Source organism: Phascolarctos cinereus, unplaced genomic scaffold, assembly GCF_003287225.1.
Source record: "Phascolarctos cinereus isolate Bilbo 61053 unplaced genomic scaffold, phaCin_HiC Scaffold_9;HRSCAF=440, whole genome shotgun sequence".
Classification (NCBI taxonomy): domain Eukaryota; kingdom Metazoa; phylum Chordata; class Mammalia; order Diprotodontia; family Phascolarctidae; genus Phascolarctos; species Phascolarctos cinereus.
The window spans coordinates 175,155,279-175,178,565 of NW_027556402.1; the positions used below are offsets into that span (position 1 = coordinate 175,155,279).

The window sequence follows — 23,287 nt, forward strand, 5'->3', positions numbered from 1 at the left end:
AAGCCAATCATTTCCCAAGTGTGCAACCACCTCTAAAAATTAAGCAACAGTATCTAAATGGGCAATGGCTATGGTAGGTGATGTCTTGAATGTGAAAAAAGGAGCAAAAGACATCATCTAATACATACTTTTCACTTCTTAATTTCTCACTCTGCTGCTCTCTTGGACTTCTGGTTCTCCAGGAGCCCATCATTACGCAAGATGACATCACCTCTGAAACTCACACCTCTTCAGCACACCCTGCCCTTGGACCTCCTTCCTTCTTTCAATTGGAAAGGGTTTAGGGTGAGTATCTGAGAGCTCCTCCCAAATCCTCCACTATTTATTGATCCAGACTATTCACCTCATTTCCCACACTGGCTACAGGACTTCATCATGCCTTTGCATCCCTGTCCCCTTTTTAGTTTCTTTTTATGTGTTATCTTCCCCCATTTGATTGTGAGCTCCTTGAGGGCAGACTATCTTATGCTTTTTCTTTGTATCCTCATGTTTAGTACATTGCCAGACATAGTGGGTAGTTAATAAATGTTTATTGACTCTGATGTGTGACTAAAAAAGGATGTGGGTTGTTATAGTAAGAGTGAGAAATGGCAAATGGACAATTCAAGGGCTGCAGTTTTACCCATGAAATAGTAAAAGACCCAAACAAAATGCGCTAGTGTATTGGATAGGTTTTCTTTGGAGGAAGTATAGGAGGCCATGGGCAAGAAGGTTATTAATGGAAGCAATGGAGGGAATACCCATATGGATGAGATCATAGATTTATACAAGTAGGTGATTTGATGAGGACTAAAATATTAGCAAGCTGATTGGATCAAGTGTGTCATAATCGCAATTTGCCATTTAAGAAAGATGAAAACTGGGGGGTTGGATATTTTTGAGTCTGGTGTTTTGTTTCACATAAAAAAGAAGATTCTCACAAACATCTTAGTACAGCTTAAAAATGCACTAGGAAAAAAAAAAGAAACAGAGAATTATCTCTGTTTCAGAGAATAGTCTCCTCCAGCCAGTCTAGGGATGCTTAGGATAACTGTAGTAACTTTGCAGAAACTCTGAAGTAGGCAAGCCAAAGTACACAGAAAGTGGGGTACAAAGAAGATCAGTGGTGACAGGATAGAGGTTCCAAGAGAAGTCCTGGGCACAATGCTTCTCTAAGAGCAGTCTAAGAATGCATTAGCCGTTTTTTTTTTTTTGGCCCCTTTATCACATTGTTATTCACATTGAGTTTATAGATTACTAAGACCTTTGGATCTTCTTCAGCTAAACTGCCTTCTAGACCTGCTATGTTGTTATTTTATTATTTTTCTCAACCCAAAGTAATCCTTACTATATTTCATCTTATTGGAATCAGCCCAATGTTATAACCTTTTTGGATCCTGACTCTGACTTTGTCATCTACTATAATAATTATCTTTCTGTTGTCACCTGAAAATATGCTTAGTGTAACAACTTAAACTAGGCTCAGAGCACAGCTTTTCAAGGACAAGGATCACATTTCATTTCAAGAATCCAGCAACATTGGGTAAAGGGACTCAGGTGGGTATGAATTCAGGGGGTAAAAAGTAAAGCTTTTGGGCAGCTAGGTGGCACAGTGGATAGAGCACTGGCTCTGGAGTCAGGAGCACCTGAATTCAAATCCAGCCTCAGACACATAACACTTACTAGCTTTGTGATTCTGGGCAAGTCACTTAATCCCAATTGCCGCACCAAAAAAAAAAAAGCCTTCAAGCCCTGTGTGCCTTTGGTAGAGTCCCCCTCTTGAGTAGCCCTGAGTCCCTTAAAGGAGGAGCCTAGTTTTGGCCACAACATTTTGGAGTAGGCATGTGCATTGCCATTTAGGAGTACAAGTGAAACTTGACTAAAGCCTAACCTCCCCAACCTAGCCACTGAGTCTACTGAGATGAGCAATCCAAGGAAAGCACTCAGTACTCTGAGGAAATACCTTGGACTGAGAGACACACATGGGGTAAATCTTAAGGAAGAGTATGACCATAAAACAAATTAAAGTAAAGACTCAGGGGAAAAATGTCCTGTTACAAGGATGCCAGAAAGAAAGGAAACAAGCGATACAAAATGGAATAACTGGAGAGGAAACCCTGGCAAAGAGAATTGATACCTTAGAACACATAGCAGAAAATTTCACTCAAGAAGGTAATTCCATGAAAGTTGGAATAGACCAAAACAGAAAACAATTCAATGAGACAACAAGAAATAATAAAACAAAATCAAATGATTGAAAAACAGGAAAAATGTGAGAAATGTAATATAAAAAAGCAACCAACCTAGAAAACAGGTGAAAGAGAAATAATCTAAGAATTATTAGAACATAAAACTCATTACCAAAAAAAAGCCTAGGTATCATATTTCAAGAAATGATGAATGAAAACCTTCCAGAACTCTTAGAAACAGAGGGTAAAGGGAAAATAGAAAGAATGCATCAGTCACGGCCTGAAAGAAATCTCCAAATGAAAACTTGGAGGATGATCATAACCAAAGTCCTGAGCTTCCAGGTCAAAGAAAAAAAAATACTAAAAGCAGCCAAAAATAAAGAGCTAGAGGACCACAATAAGGATTATATAAGACTTGACAGTTGCCACAACAAAGAAAGGAATTTAGAATATGATATTACAAAATGAGAAAGATAAAGTCTAAGAATATACTATCTGGAAAACTACATATAATTACACAAAGGGGGAAAATGAATCCTTAATGAAATAGAGAATTTGCAAGCATTCCTAATGACAAAAGTTGTAACCAAGTAGACATTATGAAATGAACATGAAAGAACTAAGAGAAATGCAGAGAGGCACACACATGTATTTAATTGGAAAGAAATATGTGGAGATGAATTGTTTATATTCTAATAGAAGGTTGAGAAACACATGTCTTTTAAGAACTCTAATTGTTTTTAGGGTAATAGAATGTGCCAGTCACTGTGGTCAATGCTGGATATTTAAAGAAGGGGAAAAAAAATCCGTGATTTTATGGAGCATTTTATTGGGGGAAAACCAATATCTTCACAGATGAATATAAATATAAAATATGCAGTAAAATATAAAGTGGGCAGCTAGGTGACACAGTGGACAGAATGCCAGGCCTGACGCCTGGGAGACTCATCTTCCTGAGTTCAATCGGGCCTCAGACTCTTCCTAGATATGTGACCCTGGGCAAGTCACTTAACCCCATTTGCCTCAGTTTCCTCATCTATCAAATGATCTGGAGAAGAGAATGAGAAACCACTCTGGTATCTTTGCCAAGAAAACCCAAAATAGGGCCATGGAGAGTCAGACATAACTGAAAAATAACTGAACAACAACAAGAAACATAAAGTAATTTTTGTTAGGAGATAGCACTGACAACTTAGGGGATCAGGTAAGGCCTTATGTAGGAGGTGGTACCCGAACTACTCCTCAAAAAAGTCTGCAGATTTAACAAGGTGGCTGTAATAGCAAGAATATTACAGGTGTGAGGGCCAGCCTGCGCCTTTGCACAAAAGTGAGAGGTGAAGTGCTGTGTATAGGGAATAGCAAGCAGGTAAGGTTGGCTAGAATCTACAATGCCTGTGGGCACAACAAATGTGCAGTGAGTCTGGGAAGACAGGTTGGAGAATAACAAGAGGATCAGAGGCATTAACCTCCTACAGAAGGCTTTACAGGAAGACATAGAAAGGAGTTGACTAGAGGCAGGTAGGTGACAACTGGCCCTTGGAGTCAGGAAGACCTGAGTTCAAATCTGGCTTCAGACACTTACTAACTGTGTGACCCTGAGCAAGTCACTTAATCCAAATTGCTTCCCCCTCCCCCCACCAAAAAAAGGAACAGAAAAGAAAGGATTTGCCTAAGATGAAAACATAATGATGGGTTATGACATGTATCTTTGGAGGAAAGGACCCACATTGATGATATCAGAGATCCCAAAGTCTGTATCAGAAAAACGCCCTAAATTTATCTTTCTCTATTTCTGATGGAAAATAAGTGGATTCCTTTGTCTTATACCAAAGAATAAAGAACCTCAAATCAAATATGATATCTACTTTTATGTCTGAAAATCACTTTTCTCTATGATTTCTCATAGCTATTTGTTTACCAGCTGCCCTACAACTGGAGCAGCTGGCCTTGCTTACAGGGGAAAAGAAAGTTTTTTCTTGATGAAATACAGTTGACTGCTTTTCCTCCTCAAAGTAACCTGCATCTGCTCTGTTTCGTAGATGGAAGTTCCAAGATAACCCCTTTTTTTTTTTAACAGTAAAGGTATATTTGATAACAAGCAAGCAGGGCATCTATATCAAAATGTGAAGGTGAATTAAAAGTGTAACTATTAAGTCCCAGGCAAGACATAAGAGAGAAACATAGCAGTAAATGATACCTGGCATTTTTTCTGCCATAAAATTTGTGTGTGTGTGTGTGTGTGTGTGTGTGTGTGTAGGTGTGTGTAAGTATGTGTGTATATGTGAGAGGAATCCCCTAAAACAGGGTTTTACCTCATGAAGTTCTTTTTCTTTCTCATAGAGTCATGTAGCAACATAGGTCAAAGTCATGTATTGAAAAAATACTTTGCCTTTATTTTGATTTTTTTGCAGTATGGGCAACTGAAAACACCTATAAGAACATTAGATGTGGAACGGGTAGTATCAAAGATGATCTTACCAAGAGGGAGAATTCAGTATATGTAATAAATCTGTATGTATGTGTTTATATATGTGTGCATATATGTGTTATTATATGTACATACACATAAAATGTGTATATAGCTTTAAGTTTTGCATAGTACTTTACAAATATCTTATTTTATCTTCATAATGACCCTAGGAGGTAGATGATACTATTATCCCCATTTTATAGATGAGGAAACAGAGGCAGACAGAGGTTAAATGACATGCCCAGAGTCACATAGAAAGTATGTGTCTGGCTGGTCTGAATTTGAATCCTGATTCCAGGTCCAGTGATCTATCTACTGTACCACTTTGACACCTACATGCATGTACATGTATTTATGTGTACATATGTGTATAGCATTTTAAAAATGTATGATCAATTCTTATGATTTCATCAGTGTTAGGAATCTCTGCTGAAAAAACTGACTCTACTGTAGCAGATTGGCATCTTATCTATAACTTACAAACTTAGAGAATTGCCTGTCACTGGAGTCAAATAGCTTGCCCAAGGTCACACATGTAATATGTTTCAGAATAAGAATTCACATCTGAGTCTTCCTGGCTGTAAAGCATTCAAACCTCTATCCAATGTACCGCACTGCCTCTCATATGTAGGATATATGTGTAAACACATATAATACATTTGTCATACACATGAGTCGGGATGAAGGAGCAAGAATAACCAAAGACTGTTAGTCTAAAAAGAAACCTCCTGCTTTTATATCCTGAACATTTTCTTTGAGAAGCCACTTGTAATTGATGTGTTTATCCCAAAATCAGTTCTTTGTAAACTGAGTCAGAGCAAAGATCAGAATTAGTAAATGACCAGAAAGAATAATGAGCAGCAAGCATGGAATATAAATAAAAGAACCCAATTCCAAATAATGAACAGTTAACAAAGAAAAATGGGAACAAGATGACATAAATTACATCAAAATTAGTTACAATTTTATACAGTTTGATTTAAATGTAGCATCACAAGAAGACCAAAGAGAACAAAAAGTACCTTACTCAGCAGACATTTGACTTACCAATTGGTGGAAAAATAGTGACCGAAGGTGGAATTGATTCAGAATGTCATCTTATCTGGAAAATTTAGTGAAGAAAAGATTATGCTCAGTATCATCTTATGAGAGAGAGGCAATGTAGCATTAGGAATAGAGAGCCAGCTTGAAGCCAGGATGATCTGGGTTCAAATTCTACCTTTAATATATCCCGGTTGTGTAAACTTAGGTTAAGTTTAACCTCTCTAGGCAGAAGTGTCAAACCCACAACTTTAAACTCCCCAGTGCCCCAAACCAGTTTAAAATATAACTGGGAAATATCAAAATAAAATTACAAAAATAAATTACATTTTAAAGCTAAGTCAGTATACTGCTCCAAAAGATCCTTATGTGTGGATTAGTGACCCCATTTCCATTTGGATTTTATACTCCAGGCAACTATTGAACACCATAAATTGTAGGGAAGGTGTCAGCTTTCATTGGTAGAGCTCACCTGGGACTATCTTATATTCATAAAACCACAATTCCATTCCTTCTCCCTGTCCCCATTGTCTCACAAAGCAAAGGGAAGCATCTAAGGCTTGTTTAAAGCAGTTAAAAAAACAAAGCTTGCACAGAGATAACAACTAAGCAAGGTCAACTCATGAGTGACAAAAACGAGGACAAAAATAGGACAACAAATAGGAGTAAACTGGAAAAGATCTACAAAGAATATTATAGAACACTTTGTCACCATTAAGGGCCCATATTTTGACCTTCATATTACAGTCCTGCATGTGTTTTCGTAGGAGGTAGAAATGACACTTAAGAGAATAAAGACAAGGCATATGGCCATATTGGATCAAATGTATATAGGGAAGAGCCATGATAGAGGTGACACAATTATTGGAGCAATTCTATAGTATACATTGTACCTGAAGGTGGGAAGAAAGATATGGAAGGTGTAGAAAAATTCCGAGACTTTATTAATGCCAAAAATGGTGACCAAAAAAAATCTACAACTACCAACCTATATGCCTGACTCTCCTATCTACATAAATCTTGTTGAAAGTCAGCTATAGACAAATAATTGAAATATAAATCCCAATCCATCTTATCCATTCTATAAATGACTAATATAGAGAATATATGACCCAATTATGCTTATTTTTTTGTCAAAAGGCATTCAATTTGGTAGAGCAAAATGACACATTGAAAGCATTTCTCCAACAATATCTTTCCCACTTAGATATCAAAATCATTCAAAATTCCCTGAAAGATACAACAATAGGAATAACCCTATTCAATGACCTTCTGATCGTAAATATCAGACAAAGCATGAAACAGAAAACGTATGTTTGCCAAAGGTATTTGCAAGTGTCATGAAAGATACTAAATATAGAGTCCGGGTGAAGAGGGATTCTCTGTGGATAGTGAGGTCATTGCTCTGCTTACATCAAGGCCTGGAACATTGTAAAACCTACTGGAAGTGATGTTACCACTCCACTTCCCTAGAAAGGTAATAATGGGCTTCCCGTGGTTAGGATGACAATTTGTCATTGTAGAAAGACTTAGTAGAGAGCATTCCTGTTTAGATATGAGCTAGTCTAAATGGCCTTTGAAGTCTCTTCCTGCTCTGAGATTCTGTTACACCTTTAAGCACCTGTGTAAGCTCCCAGTACATGGACTAAGTGCTTAATAATTACAGGTGCATGTTAATGTTAATCTCCCTAAGAGATATGGGTGGTAGGTTCTCTCCTTGTTATTTTAGAGATGTCCTGATTACATTAATCAGATTTCACACTCTAAACTAGAATTTATCACTTGTACCATTGAGTCTATGGATTTAGTCCCCCGGTCCTGTGGTCCTAGTGCTACGGTGGTGTCTTCCTTCTAGGGCTGATGGAAGAAAGAATTCTACCAGGAATCCTCTGGATAACACTGTGGTGCTATGAACCATTTACAGACCACAAATCCTATAGAAAAATTCAACTCAGGATGAGTAAGAGTAGCAGAAAACAAGTGATTGGAATTTAATTACAAGGTGGTTTTGTTTATGACATACAGAAAAGTAGAACTCAGTTTTTGTCGTGTTTGCACTGGCTTTTTCCAAGGTCAAAATAGAGACCTGTTGTGTGAGTTCCTATTGTTACCGTAGAGGCTCATCTGTATGGTGAAGAGCAAGACCTCTCTGGTTGTTACATTTTCAATCATCTTTTTTGAATTTCATTATCCCATTGACACATTTAGAAATTTGAATTGTAAAGGAATGATGAATTTCTCTACTAGGGATTGCTTTTTATAAGGCTGTTCATTTTAGAAAGTCATTCATATTCCTGAGGCAACTCACTCCCCCTCATCCCATGAAAAGCAGTGTTGGGACTGTATTTAATAATCTGGCATCAACGAAGTTCTACTGATCTGACTGCTTGTCAGGCATTTGCTTTGGCAGTCCAAGAAAGTAACTTGGTGATAGTAAGACTTCAATTCACCAAGTAATTACCAAGTACCTACTATGTGCCACACACAAGGCTAGACATTGATTATATAGTCTCTGCGCTGATGAGGAAATCAGGAAAGGTCTCCTATGTGTCACAGCTATTTCTTGAAGGGAACCAAGGATTTTGGGAAGTAAGGAGGGAGAGCATTTAAGGGACGGCAGAGACCCTGTTCAAAGGCATAGAGATGGGAGATTATCATGTTCTGGGAACATCCAAGTAGTGAGGAAATACTGAAGAGCGATCAACTCAGTCACAAGATCTGAGCTCTAGTCTCAGCTCCACCTTTTAGTAGCCCTGTGATGGTGGACAACACACTTAAACTCTGATCCTCAGTTTCCTCATCTATAAGATCTAAGAAACATACAAGAAAATGTAGAGAAAGGTAAGTACACAAACAACTTATGTCAGGGTTGTTATGAGGCAATCACTTTATAAACTCGTAAATGTTATATAAATGATAGCCATTCTATATCATTTTTGGTGCTGAGATACTCTTACAATGTATCATCAATTCTATACCAGACCATTTATTAAGTACTAAATTTGTGCAAGGCACTGAGCTAGGTCCTGGGTATACCAAGATAAAAATGACATCATGTCTGTCCTAAAGCAGCTAGCATTCTCCTCCAAGGGTAGATGAGAGGTGGAGGATGATGAAGAATCAACTTTCAAAAGGCAACTTTTTCCCAAATCGAGAGTTTCTAAATTGAGAGCTCCACTGCAAAATCTTAGAACCAATCTGTAGAACTTTGAAATGCTCTGACTTTCTCAAAAGCACTGTAACCTTGTGCACTGTGTCTAGATTTCCCATCAATGATTAAGAGAAATTTGCTTATAGCAGCCATTTTTGTGCTTTGTTTAAACTAGGTCCCTTCCACTGTTGTGATTCTTTGCTTGGATGAGTAAATGCTACCTGAAGCCTTCCTAGGACCATAGATGTGCAATCAGGACAGGATCTAGTCCAACCTTTCACTTGATAGGTAGGAGTTGGGCCTTGCCCAGTATTGCAGTAAAAGAGGCAAAATTTGCATCTAGGATTTCTAACTCCAAATTCAATGTTCTTTTCACCACATCATGTCGCCTACATTGTTGAGTCTTGATTTGGCTCTATGAAATCCAGTGCTTTGAGACAGTTAGAAGATGAACATGAAGATACTTTAAAAAAAGACAAGTTGAAAAACCTCCATGTAATGATTTCTTTCTTGGCCTGGAAAACTGATTTTCCTTCTGAGCAATATCTCTATCCTTCATGTGCCAAAATAGTGAAGGAGGGCAGGAGGATTAAGTTGTTTTTCCACTCGTGGGGATGATTCACAGTGCTTTCTTCCTTCTGTGAACAGGGGCCCAGATTTGCAAAGTTTCCTGGCTGAGGGCAAAGTGTGCAGTCCGTGGGCCATGGAACACAGTGCAATTAGCTGGCTGAACCTATGAACTTGGCCTCATTAGTATCCTGCTCTAACTGACAGAACTAACCAGCTACATCCTTCCCAGAAACAAAATCAAAATAGTTCAGAACTGAAAAGCATGGGGGATATCATTTAGCCAATTCTTTCATTTCATACATGAAGGGATGGTATCCTGGAAAGATTAAGAAGACTTATCTATATCTGCTTAGGGAGTGACAGAAAGAGTCAATCAATCAATCAACATTTATTAAGCGCCTACTATGTAGCAGGTGTGACTTCTAGTGCAGTACTCTGACTATTTGGGCTACTATCCTGAGCAAATGAGAACAATTTGTTCCAATAACCACTGAAGGTGAATGAAGCAGATGCTATGAGATGCTTAGAGCTTTGTCAGACATCAAAAACACCAAGGTCATCCACTGCATCCCAGGCCATTGCCATGCATCTTGACTTTTGTCTTGCCACTAGACTTTGAGGACTCTGGAAGAGAGAATGAGGCAGATGGCTTCATGCAACTCTGTTCAGATCCAATTCACATGCAAATCTAGACCACGTCATGATGTCATTGGTCCTCTTTGAAAAGGAAGGACACACAAACAAACAACAACAACTGCAACAGCTCAGGTCAGGCAAGCCCTCTCCAGTCCAGCACTCCAGGAGTCAAGATGGCATCTCCTTCTCTGTACTCTAAAACTAGACAACAGACCAGGGCAACTTCCCTTTCTGTCTTTGTTCCTGCACTCTGTGATTCCTTTCTGGCACACCTGTATTGGTGTTAGACTGAGGTTTGATATTTTGTCATAATTCCATGGAATAAAAATAAAAGGTGGGATTCAGAAGAAGATAATACTATGGGAGAGGGTCTTTATATTTATGATGCTGTGCTGACAATCCTGAATAGGATCTTTTTGGTACAAAAATTCTTATTCCTTACCTGGCATAGCTGACAGCTGGTTTGCTTAGCTGGAAGCAGTTGTCAAAGAGTAACACAGCCTGTGAAGAATCCTGACATGGGGCTCCCGTATAGAGCCCTGTCGATGCTTTGTGTCAAGTTGATGACAAATGACTTTGAAATATTCATAGAATCTATATCTGTGAGCATTTTTTTTTTGTGAAGAATTTTGGATTTGAATCTTTGACTGAATCTCACATTAGGGTTACTCAGGATAAAGCTAGAAAATTGTGTTTTGGTATCCCATATTCTGCTGAATAGCAGATATGTGAAATATATCACACACAAAGAGGAAAAGTTTATTTGGAGATATAGAATATAAACCTAGTTTAATTCAGTTCAACAAATTAATTGTTAAGTTCCTATCATCTCCCTAGTACTTAGCACAATATCTGATAAAAGCTGAGTGCCTCCTAAATGTCCATTTATTCATTCATTCACTGTGCTAAATGCTAGAGATAGAGGATCGATCCATGAATTAATCACTCAATATTTGTTAAGTACCTACCATGTGTCAGAAACTGTGCTAGGTTCTGGGAATACGAGTATAAAGAATGAAGAGCTTATAATTTAGGACAGATAGCAGAAAAGAATATTCTGTCATTGCTTTTAGTCAGACAGTGAGGCCTGGGTGGAGGTGACTAGGAGCATGGCAGCAGCTGAGTAGAAAAGTAATTTGGTGTCTTAAGTCTATGGAGATGATCTGTCTGACCTTGAAGGAAATAAAGACATTTATAAGGAAAAGACTAAAGAAAACAGCAGACAACTGGCGTTTTCAGACCTGGAGAGAGATATCCTTTGCAGTTGGTGGCCTCCTTCTCAAAGAAGGTCAGGAATATTTCTCCTGATGAGATTAAAATTCCCTTAGAACCTTCTGGCAGATGCTCAGATCATCTTTAGGATATGGGCTGTAGACACTGCATGAATGAAAGACAATGGAGGAGATAGATATAAACTGTTATCCTGAGGAAGAAAGAGTTTTGCAATCTCAGTAACTATAAGAAGCTAATCCAGTTCTGTTCAGCTGATGAGCTTTGCAACAATTATCTCAAAGATATGTTTAACCCACAAGGGTGATCTGATGACTCACACTATGAGGCACCAGCAAAAGCAGAGAAGATTGAAAGGGACTAATTGGAAAAGGCCAAAAAAGAGCAAACAAAACTTCAGTTTATGACAAAAACCAAGAAGAACACCACACCCAATATTGCTGCTGTCAATGCCACTACAGTGAGCACAGTTGTTATTGATGCTGAAGAAATTGAAAGTGAGGGGTATTCTGCCATCCCATTCACCATGATGGCCCCGCCTACCACCTTATACCTAGCTCCCCTTCCAGCAGCTGTCACAGTGATGTCTCATGTTGGTGACTCCAAGACCACAGTTATTTCAACCAAAGGCATTATCCCAAAGCAAGCTAAGTAGGGATGTATGATAGACCTGGTGCAGGGTGGGACATGCTTCCATTTGGGACAGGAAATGATACCCTATGACTTTGGCTGAACGTGATACTAAGCTGTACAATGTCCACTGGGAGATAATACCCCCATGTACTCACAGGACTAAGGCTTGCTTAGTTAAGGAAGAGCTTGCTCTTATCATCCCTGACAGAGCATCCTCTCCCTAATCCAAGTGAGAGAATCCGTTGTGCAATCAGCCAAAAAGAGCCCTTTAGGGCATCACTTTTGGCAGGTGTATCCTTACAGCCCTATTATTTTGGTCTCCATTACTCTATTAAAAGTGCTATATTGCTACAAAAGAGGCTTTTAATATAGTGGGGCAGAGATAATGATAGGGAAATGATACAGCATGGACACAAACATCTATTGGGATGATATTTCTTTGTATGCATGTCTCATGAAATTCAATTTAACAAATATTTATTAAACAACTACTTTTTGCAAGGCCCTGTGCTAAGCACTGGAGATATAAAGACAGATATGGCAGAGACCCTGCTCTCAGGCAGTTAACAATGTAATGGCAAGAGGGGGAGAGGGAGGAAGAGCAAGTACATAGATAACTATGAAACACGAATGGGAGATATAATTGAAAAAGGGAGCTCTAGGCTCAAATATCATGAGATATTTGAAGACAGACATACAATGCATGGTACAGTGGAAGGACTGCTGCTTTTGGAATCAAAGGACCTGAATTCGATTCCTGCTCTGCCATTTACTTCCTGTGTGCCCATGAGCAATTCCTTAACTTGTCTGAGCTTCAGCTTCTTCATCTATAAAACCAGGGGGTTTGATTAGATGAACTCAGAAGGTACTTTCAGCTCTAGATCTATGAAGCTGCGATTCCTAATTATGAAATAAGGAAGGTGGCATTGGCAGTTAGAGCCCACTGGACTTTAAACCAAGAAGGCCCACGTTTAAATTCAGCTTGGAGCTCAATCATAAAAGGCCCTAAATTCTAGGCTAAGGAATTTGGGAGTTATCAAAGGTTTTTGTATGAGAGATTGGTATGATCGCTTATTTTGGCAGCTGTGTGAAGCATGGGTCTGAGAGGGGAGAATCTGGAGAGGTCCCTTGTAGTGGAGGACCAGAGTGTGTGTGTGTATGTGTGTGTGTGTGTGTGTGTGTGTGTGTGTGTGTGTGTGTGTGTGTGATGATTGATACATGCAGGATACAGTGGCCCCAAGATTCCCTCCCAGCACTGCCTCACCTGATAAGGAGATATTGTGCCATCATCGCTGATCTTATGTAGGAACTGTGGAATGTCTCTTCCCCAGAAAGAGAATGAGTAGAATAATGGCAGATATGTACCAGACTTACCAGAGATAGCAGCTAAGTAGTCCAGTGAATAGAACATTGGACTTGGAGTCAGGAAGACCTGGGTTGGGGTCTGTTTGATACACAGACTAGCTATGTGACCCTGGACGCATCCCTAACTTGTCTTAGCCTAAGTTCCCTTGTGTATAAAATGGAGATAATAGTACCTACCTCACAGAGTCTTTGAGAGGATCAGATGAAATAAATAATCAGTGTCAAATGCTTTACAAATTCTAAATCACTATGAGATACATTTTAGCTGTTCTTGTTGTTGTTGAAGGTATATAGATTCCCTGACAATTAAAAAGTGAGGGCAAAGGACTTGTAGGAAGGGTGGAAAATGTTGTAAAAACGGTATGAAGGTGGACAAAGTGATGATTTTCGTTTGAGATTCCTAAATTAAGTGAAAAGGAGGCAAGGAGGCTCAGAAAAGAGAGGAAACAGCAAAATATCGGAGATGAAAGTTGAAATTCCTTTTCTTCTCATGTAGTGACAGTTGTGTGTACCAAAAAAAGTCAAACTTGCAAAAAGTGGAGCAGAAAGCAAAACTAAGATCCAGTGCTTTAGCCTAAGTAACCTTGAGATTTATTAATGCAATTCCATTGTTACCCTAGAAAGCATCACCAAATGGCAATCTTAAGTGTAAGGACAAGTCTTCAGAGCAAACTGTTTCCCCTTCCTTTGCTTTCATGAGAGAAGTTCAAGCAACTGTGCAGGTTGACAAAGCAATAAGCTGAATTAGGAGGCAGCCGAGACAATTGACATGCCATTTCTAAAAGAAGAGCCAACATTTGAGCCCCAGTAGCTCCCGTCAGCGTTGCATGGCAACCACAGACAAAGATGTTTCCAGAACCAGCACTCAGTGTTTCTCACCTGTAAAAGTATACAGTTCAGTGAAGGGCAGGCAGGGAACAAAGAAGCCTGAGCAAACCTTTTCTTCAGCTGCTGCAGCAGCATTAGAAGTGCCAAGAGCCAAGTGGAAATGGGAACACTTAGAAGCCGGCAGGACTCAAGGCAGAGTCAAAACTTTTCCTCGAGCTTGAGATCTGATCTCTGAATAAATTAGGCATTTAGCATTATTTTTGGTATTTGAGTACTGTTACTATTTCAAGGGAAAGGCACTATAACACTGAGTAATGAACTCAGAGATGGGTAAGCTCAGATTTAGATCTCATCCTAATACTTATTTGCTGTAGGACCACAGGCACATCACTTACCTTCTCTGAGCTTTGGAAAACTCTCTAAGGCTTTAAGTTATCCACTAGATGTGATGTGCAAAAATTGTTTCCCACAGCAAGGAAAGTTGTTGCTTCCAATATCTATCTAGTCAGACCTTATGTACGTAGTTTATCTGATTCTGAACTACTTTCCCAGCTTTATCCCAGCCACGCGCCCTTCCAGCTGGTGAATCCTCACCTATCCTTCCTACTCCCGCCCTCTTTACCCTCAACCTTATATCTGTGGACTTACTCAAGCCAGCCATGTTCATTTGTAACCTAACTCAGATCCTCTCTCTCTCTGGACTACTTTTCCACCTTTGGGAGAGGGAGGGGGACTGGAGTGGGGTCCTCCTCCTTTCTGCTCCCTTTTATTCCTTTTCTTCCCCCATTGGAATGTAAGACCCTTGATGACAGGGGCCATTTCTCTTTGTTTCCAATTATATTCCCAGTGCTTAGCACAGTGCCTGACACATAGTAGGCATTAAAGTAGCGCCTTACCTAATCTAAGACAGTATTTGACAATGTATAAAGAAATTGAACAGGATATAATAATAAGAGATGTTTATATAGTACTTTAAGTTTTTACAAAGTGCTTTTCATATACTATCTCACTGAATCTGTAAAACAACCCTATGGGAAAGTCATGAAGGGGAGAAGAGGCATTTATGAAGCACGTACTATGTGCCAGGCACTCTGCTGAGCACTTTACAAATATTATCTCATTTGATCCTTTGAACATGACAGGTATTATTACTATCTCCTTTATCTATCTATCTATCTATCTATCTATCTATCTATCTATCTATCTATCTACCTATCTATCTATCTATTTATTACACATAAAGAAACAAACTCAAAAGGATGAAGTGACTTGCCCATGGCCAAATTACTAGTAAGTGTTGAAAGTGGGATTCTAACAACGATTTCTTTACTTACGTCAAGTCCAGCAGTGTCCAGTCCATCAGATGTTAAGGAAGCAATCGAGCCTGAAAAATCATGTCCTGAGAAGATAATAGACCAATAATTATTTTCAGAGTAATAAACAGCTGCCTCAGCACCCCTTAGTAGCAGGGAGTTACCAAAGAGGACCACAGAATCAGAGCCAGAAGGGACCTAAAAGCCATCTGGTTCAACCCCTACATTTTACAAATGAGGGAACTGAGGCCAAGAGAAGTTTAATGACTTGCCCAAAGTTGCTCAGAGAAGTGTCAGTAATGGAATCGGAACCCAGTTCTTCTTACTCCAGAGTCAGTGCATTTCCCATTGTCCCACATGCCTCCCTACTTCTCTCCTCTTCTTCTTCCCATTCCCAGATGATCCATCTCTCTAACCTAATGGTACCTGTAGATCTACATCTTCATTGATCCTTGGAGGATAAGCAGGCATTTCTTTGCCCATCCAAATTTCTCATCTCTGGAAAGAGTTTTGTTTTTATTTCTTAGTTCTCATCATCCAATCATTCTTCTCTTTGTCTTCTGTGTTACATTCTTCCACTTTTGAACTCCCTGACATACGTCAGGATTGCCCTTTGCCTTTAGAGGCAGCAGGTGAAACAATGAATGGAGTACTAGGTCTGGGGTCAGAAAGACCCAAGTTTAAAATCTAACCCCAGACACTTACTAGCTATGGATCCTGGACAAGTCTCTAAACCTGTCTGCCTCAGTTTCCTCAACTGTAAAATTGGGATAATAGCACCTTCCTCCCAGTTTTGTTGCAAGGATCCAATGAGATAATGTTTGCGAAGTGCACAGTGTCTCGCACAGAGTAGATATTTAAATTCTTATTCCCTTTCCTTCTCCCTTCCCTCTCCCTCTTGAGAGCTTTCTCCTTTGTTTTTTCACTAGGAATAGGGACCAGACCTGTGATTTTGTTGATACAGTGAACTCCAGATAAGGAAATTCCTTCAGCACCTTATCTGCGATTTAAGAAATATAATCTGGATGGGCAATGCGGTGTTAGATTAGAAGTTGCTCTTGAAAAGGAAGTGAGGAAGTGTAGTTCAGGGGATGCTTAATTATTCCTACTGTACAATAGTAGTAGATTCAGGGAATATGAATGTGGAATTGGGAAAAGGGATGGAAAGTGATGGTGATGATGATGAGGATGATGGGCTAGGTCAAGGCATCAGGGAGATCAAACTAATAGGGAGAAGGTAACAGGAACCTGCAACTTGCAGTCTTTTTCCTAGAGCAGTAGGAGGTTAGTGACAGGGTGACACAACCCATATAGCTCAGAGTCAGGGCATAAGGTCTTCCCTGCTCTGAGGTCAGGTCTCTCTCCATTTTACCAGTGATACTTATGGAATAACACTTTTATATTAAAGGTTTTTTTCTTCTTTTTACTTTTAAAGAACCACTCCATTCTCCCTGCTAAGAAAAAAAAACATTCTTTACTCCCTTTTCCCTTCTATTCCAGGAGGGAGACCTGCCCTCACATGGATAACAATTATGTGACCATGTCTGAAAAGCAAACATCTAACACTCTATGCAGGTCACTGTGAAATTCTCCCTGATCTCCATTCTTGCTAGAAGGAAGACACCTCCCATCAGCCTGTTAATTTGGTGTCTGTAGTCCTAGACTAGCCTAAAGGATAAAGCAAATGAAGATATCCATCTTCCCCTTTATACTGTTTTCAATCTAAAATAGCACTTTGTCAAAGTGAATACTTTGAAGTTGAACTATGAAGCTTTTCTCCAACTGACTCCAGGCATTCCTGCTTTTCAATACCCATTCTGGGCTTTTCTTTCCTAGAGATTGGAAAGTGACTGAAGAGTCAGATGGAAAGTCAAAGATCTTTTAATATGTTATCTGAGCTAACAAGCTGGGTGGAAGGAAAATCTCCCTAGAAACGAGAGGTTCTCCAGAAGCGGCATGGGCCACCTCCAAGGGTGGTGGACTCCCTTTCACAAAAGTCCTCGTGTCAAGGCTGGATGATCAACTACTCTGGTATGCTGGGGACAGAATTCCTGACCAAATCTCTACTGGAGTAGTTGATTTCTGAATTCTCTTCCAACTCTGAGCCCCTGAGAAGATGATGCCTTTATCAACCTCCACGGCCCATCTCTGCCCTGCTCTCAGCAATACCCCCTCTCCAGGCCCCCAGTCCTAAGGTTGTTCTCTCATATTTCCTTCATCTCCAGCTCTTACAATTCATCAATAGTGATCACATAATAAAATCTTATTGACTGGCTGAATGACTGACAGCTACATAACCCTCCATTCTTCTTCTCAAGGGGTCCCCTATAATGCAGGATTCATAGCTAGTCAGATGTTAGCAAAGCCTCAGACACTTACTGGCTGTGTGATGCCAGGAGAGTCACTTAACCCTGTTTGTCTTAGTTTCTTCATCTGTAAAATGGGCTGGAGAAGGAAATGTCAAACCACTTCGCATCTTTGCCAAGAAAACTCCAAATGGGGTGATGATGAGTTGGACACAACTGAAATGACTCAACGATAAACAACATGAGTTTCACATAATAGTAGTCTGAATATTTTAACCTCAGCTCTGTACACCATGTCTGGTTCTCTTCTCCTCATTGGTTTGATCACCCAGCCCATCATCATCATCATCACTTCCCATCCATATTCCCGACTTTACGTCCATATTCCATGAATCTACTACTATTGTATAGTAGAAATAATTAGATATCCCTGAACTACACCTCCTAGCTCACTTTTCTTTTTCTTTTTTCTTTTTAGTCAATTGGGGTTAAGTGACTTGCCCAGGGTCACACAGCTAGTAAGTGTCAAGTGTTTGGTCTGAGGCCATATTTGAACTCAGGTCCTCCTGATGTCAGGGCTGGTGCTCTACCCACTGCACCACCTGGCTGCCCCCCCAACTCACTTTTCAAGAGGAACTTTTAATCTGACTAACACAGTATTGTCCATCCAGATTATATTTCCTGAATACCCCTGTGACAGGGACTTCTTTAGTGGCCAGGATGCTTCCCTAATTCCCTGTCAGGGAAAAAAGGATTTGATAAACTAATTCTCACTAGGTTATATGCCTTTGTACTATCCTCTCCAGAAACCTTTGCATCTTTTTAAAGGGGCAATACTTAAATGGGCAGTGGGCAATACTTAAAGTCCTGGCTCTTGGTTTTCTTTTATAAAATGGGGTCCTTGGATTGGTGGCCTCTAGGGTCCTTTCCAGCTCCAGAGCTGCGACTATAACTAGATAGCCTTTTAGATCCTTCTGGCTCTGTGTCTCAACGATGCTATAGGGTGCCCTACATTTTTACAGCATATCAAGGCTCCACAGTGATTTTCAGTTATATTAGAAGCTCATTATAGCACAGTTGCTCATTACACAGATTCAGAGAAACCACAGGTCAAAATGGAACCTTTGAAACAGGACTACTTACATATAATAAAACCTGCTGAAAAATGGCTAGTCAGGGCAGGTGCCCTTCCTGTCACCCAGCAGGAAGCCCAAAAAAGAGTTTAATTTTCATTCATTATTTACTTCCTTAAGTCTCTCTTCCCTCCCCCATTTGACTGGAAAGTTCATTTACAATTGAGCAGCAGTAATTTACATAAAATCATGATATTATTGTTTATAAACAGGACAAGAGGTCAGCTTTTTGCACTTCCTTCTGAGAAATGTGAGGAGCAGGCTGAGCAAAGCCAGATCCTGGAAAGGGAAGTAGTCTTAGGGAGTGGGAGGCATTGCCTGCTATGCACAGACTTAACTTATTCAGTGGCCTGCATAATTCCTCAATTATAATATCCCAGGGTTTGAATACCACCTGATTATTACTTGCTTCTAATTGAACACCAGGATCCTGGAGCAGCCCACAGTTAAAAAAGATTCTAATAGCATGACAACATGGCCAGTCTGTGAATTTTATACTCTGTGAAGCTGGTGAAGTTTTTTTCTTTTCCTTTTTAAACGCTTGGGCTTCATATTCAGTACTGGAGTCATGTCATTATCCTAACAGCACTGTCAAATATTTCAGCACCTCTGCCTCTCCTTCCTTCCCTCAGAGAATACTGGAATTGCTTGGTGGGGAGGGGGTACAGCAAGGGGAGCAGCACAATGGCAGAAATTATGGTAGAAAGACCATGGACTTACCATTCTCATTCAATTCATCACTCTCACTTGCTAGCCATCTGACAATGGATGACCTAAGTCACTTAACCTCTTTGAGACTCAGTCTCTATGTCTAAAAAGTGGGTATAACAATATTTCCAATATCTACCTTAGTATATTGGGGTGAGAAAATCTGCTTATAAAACCCTAAAATGTTATAGAGATGTCAACTGTGTGTATATGCATTGGTTTATTGGTTTTCAGATGGAAGCTTCCTGTGTGGTCTTTCCTTAGAACCTTGCCTCCCTCCCCCACCCCCATCCTAATTCTAGAGATTTTAAACCATATAAGGCAGGAGTTCTTCACCTTTTTGGTGTTCTGGATCCCTGTGGAGGGTCTGATGAAATCTACTGACCCCTTCTACTAATAATGTTTTTAAATGTATAAAATAAAATACATAGGATTGGAAACTAAATATATTGAAATGTAGTTAACAAAATATTAATTTGTTTTAAAAAGTTTATGGATCTGAGTTAAAAACCCTTGACCTCAGGGGATGTGTGCTGGTTTGGAGGCTCCCTGAAAAGTCAACTTAGAACCTAGACTGGTCCAGAAGATTCTCTCATGAAGGAGCCACTTCTAGACCTCTCCCAGTGTGAATTCCAATTCTTTCAGAGAAGCTGCAAATAGATACTTCATACTTTGGAGTACTAAATTAGTACCTATACCCTATTTGGAAAGACCATAATCCTCTAGAGGGCCCTAGAATTCCTCTGGTTTGGGGGGGGCGTAATCTTCCATCTCTTAAGTCTACAATCCCCTATCTATTTTCATGATGCAAGGGGAAGCCTGATGGAATACAAAGGCTTACCTCAATTCATTTTATATTTCTTGTAAATTTCAAGAATAATGAGTAACATTGTTAAGGTGATGGTCCTCAGTATTAGTGTTTCAATGGTCAAAGATCAGGAACAGTACCTAGGAGCTAGTCTGAGGTAACTGTTGGCAAGCTACCTTGGCCCTTTGTTGGCAAAATGAGATTTTCAAACATGGCCTCGATGGCCTGGACCATTAGACATTCTCAGGATAGCTGGAGGAATAATGTCAACCAAGTGGGTAGTAGGCATGGCTATGTACATAGGTAGATTTTGAGCATCTCCAGGGTATCTCACAGTGTGGCGTGAGAGAAGCAGAAGAAATTCACAAGGTAGCCCCTGTGCTTGAGGTGTTAACAGGCTAAGATATTGCACAAAAATCTGCATTTGCATGGTCTGATTTTTCAGCTCTCCTGGTACCACTTTCCAGGTTCTGTGATATACTGTAAAGGTGATTAGCATGCAGTTTCCCTCACTTCTCTCTGTTGTTCACGGGGCACTGTTTGAATGGAAGTCATCTGCATAACTAAATCTCCCCTTTTTCTATGCCTTGAAGCCTGGCTTCTTGTTGGGAGTTACTGTGTAAGGTAAATTATCCTAATGAAGTCAGTATGTATGAAAAATTAACAGTTGTTTGTGAAAGTCTAAACCTATTTTGCATTGTTTAAAGTTGTGATTTAAACTCATCTGTCTTCAAATAGCTTTAAATGATTCAAATAAATAGCCAGTCATCCACAGGGTGTGTTACTAGGGGAATACTCTACCCAGAGAAAGTGTGCTATGGTAAATTATATTTTAATTTCTCAGGAAAATAGATTATTTTTGTTATTTGAGTTTGAGTCATTTATGATTTATAAGCTAAGCTTTTCAGTGGTTTCCAGAATAGATAGAAAATGAATATACCACAGAATTTTTTTTTTTGTATAGTGTTGAGAAATTTACCTCTCTCTTAGGGCAAATGGACAGTGCCCACATTTGAAGAAATATTTAATGCCATTTTCCCAGGACTCAGTTTTCTCATTTCTAAAATTAGGTGGGAGTAAACTAGATGACCTCTAAGGTCCTTTCCAGTTCTAAATTTATGGTCCTACCTGAATATAAATATCAAATAAGCTCTGATTTGAGTTAATAGAATAATTAAACAATGACCCAATTACCAGGTGCTTATGAGAATTAGATAGTTTTTTTGAGACTAGGAGTTAGTTTCTACTTAGACAAATGTACAAGTTGGGCTCAATTGAGTCAAACCATCCTATACTTACATTTCGGGATCTATAGAGCCCACCTTTACGATGCCATTTATTTGTTCTACAGGCCTCAAGTCAGAGAAAATTCAAGTTTCATTAATTGACCTTTTTCAAAGAATGATGATTTTTCAGTTGGTTTTGAAACATTTGGGGCTTGGGCAAAGTCTATTGCATTTATCTCTAGATGGACAGATATCTGAATGTGTGTCTATTTTGCATAAGCTAGATCCAAACTCCAGGTGCAGTTACCAATACTATCTTAATAATCCTAATATTGGCAGAGAGGTAGGGCTGTGGATAGAGTGCTGAAACTGGAGTAAGAAAGACTGGAATTCAAATTTGGCCTCAGACACTTCCAAGCTGTGTGACTCTGGGCAAGTCACTTAACCTGTGCCTACTTCATTTTTTTTTTCAACTTTAAAAGGTGAACAGTAATAGCACCTACCTCCCAGGAGCAAATGAGATAATATTTGCAAAGTGCTTAGCACAGGGCCTTAGCATATACTAGAAATCTAATAAATGCTTATTACCTCCCCCCTCAAGTCAGGCACATTGTATGTAATATGTTATTATGGTATTATATAATGCAACTTATTCTAGCATATATAATATGCCATGATGTACATATTATACACAATATGATTATACTGATGTTAGTAATAATTATATATAATATGAAATGATGTGATAACAGGCCAGATATGGGTTGCAGTGGATAAAACACTTGGCTTGGAATCAGGAAGACTCTTCTTTCTGAGTTCAAATCTGGCCTTAGATACTTACTAGTTGTGTGACTCTGGGCAAGCCACGTAACCATGTTTGCCTCAGTGTCCTCATCTGTAAAATGAGCTGGAGAAGGAAGTGGCAAACACTGTAGTATCTCTGCCAAGAAAATCCCAAATGCGGTAATGAAGAGTAAGATGACTGAAAACAACTGAAAAACAGCAAAGTGGGTGAGTAGGCATATATGGATAGATTGTGATTTAGATAGGAGATATCATTATATAAAATTCATTATATAACATTTACTCTAACCTCTCCATCTTCCAACTTATTCCTATTACTGCCAAGGATCCCAACATCTGTTTAGTCACCCAGGGTTTTACCTTTTACTCCTTCCTCTTCCCAAACCCACAGATCTAATCAGTTGGAAGATCTTAGAGATTCTGCCTCCACATCTCTCACATCCATGTCCTTCTGTCTACTCACCAGCCTAGTTCAAGACTTCATCACCCATCCCTTAGATTCTTGCAATATCTTCTAACTGGTCTCCTTGCCTCTTCTCTCCTACACTGATGCGTTCTCCATAATCTGCTAATGTCATTTCCCTAAAATACAGATCTAGTCATGTCACTATCTTGCTCATAAACTCTATTGACTTGGCTGTTATTCACTATTATTTCATCTTGATCTTATCCTTTTAAATTTCTAATTTGTGCAGGCTCATTAAGGTATTATCATTATTATCTATAATAATAAATAGAATGAAATAAATATGTAGTAATGTTAATAAACAATAAAGCACATACACATATATACTTTATAGATAAATAAATATACACATATTGGGGGCATGCACTCAAGCATGCTTTTTTTTAGCAATAGGAGTACACAATCAGAGAAGTTTAGAGACTGCTGCTCTA

The 23,287-nt window shown here is 39.3% G+C and overlaps 1 pseudogene; it reads left to right on the forward strand.

Moving 5' to 3' along the window:
• Window positions 1-201: 201 nt before the first annotated feature.
• Window positions 202-11,921, forward strand: LOC110213259 (SAP30-binding protein pseudogene; annotated as a pseudogene).
• The last annotated feature ends 11,366 nt before the right edge of the window (window positions 11,922-23,287 follow it).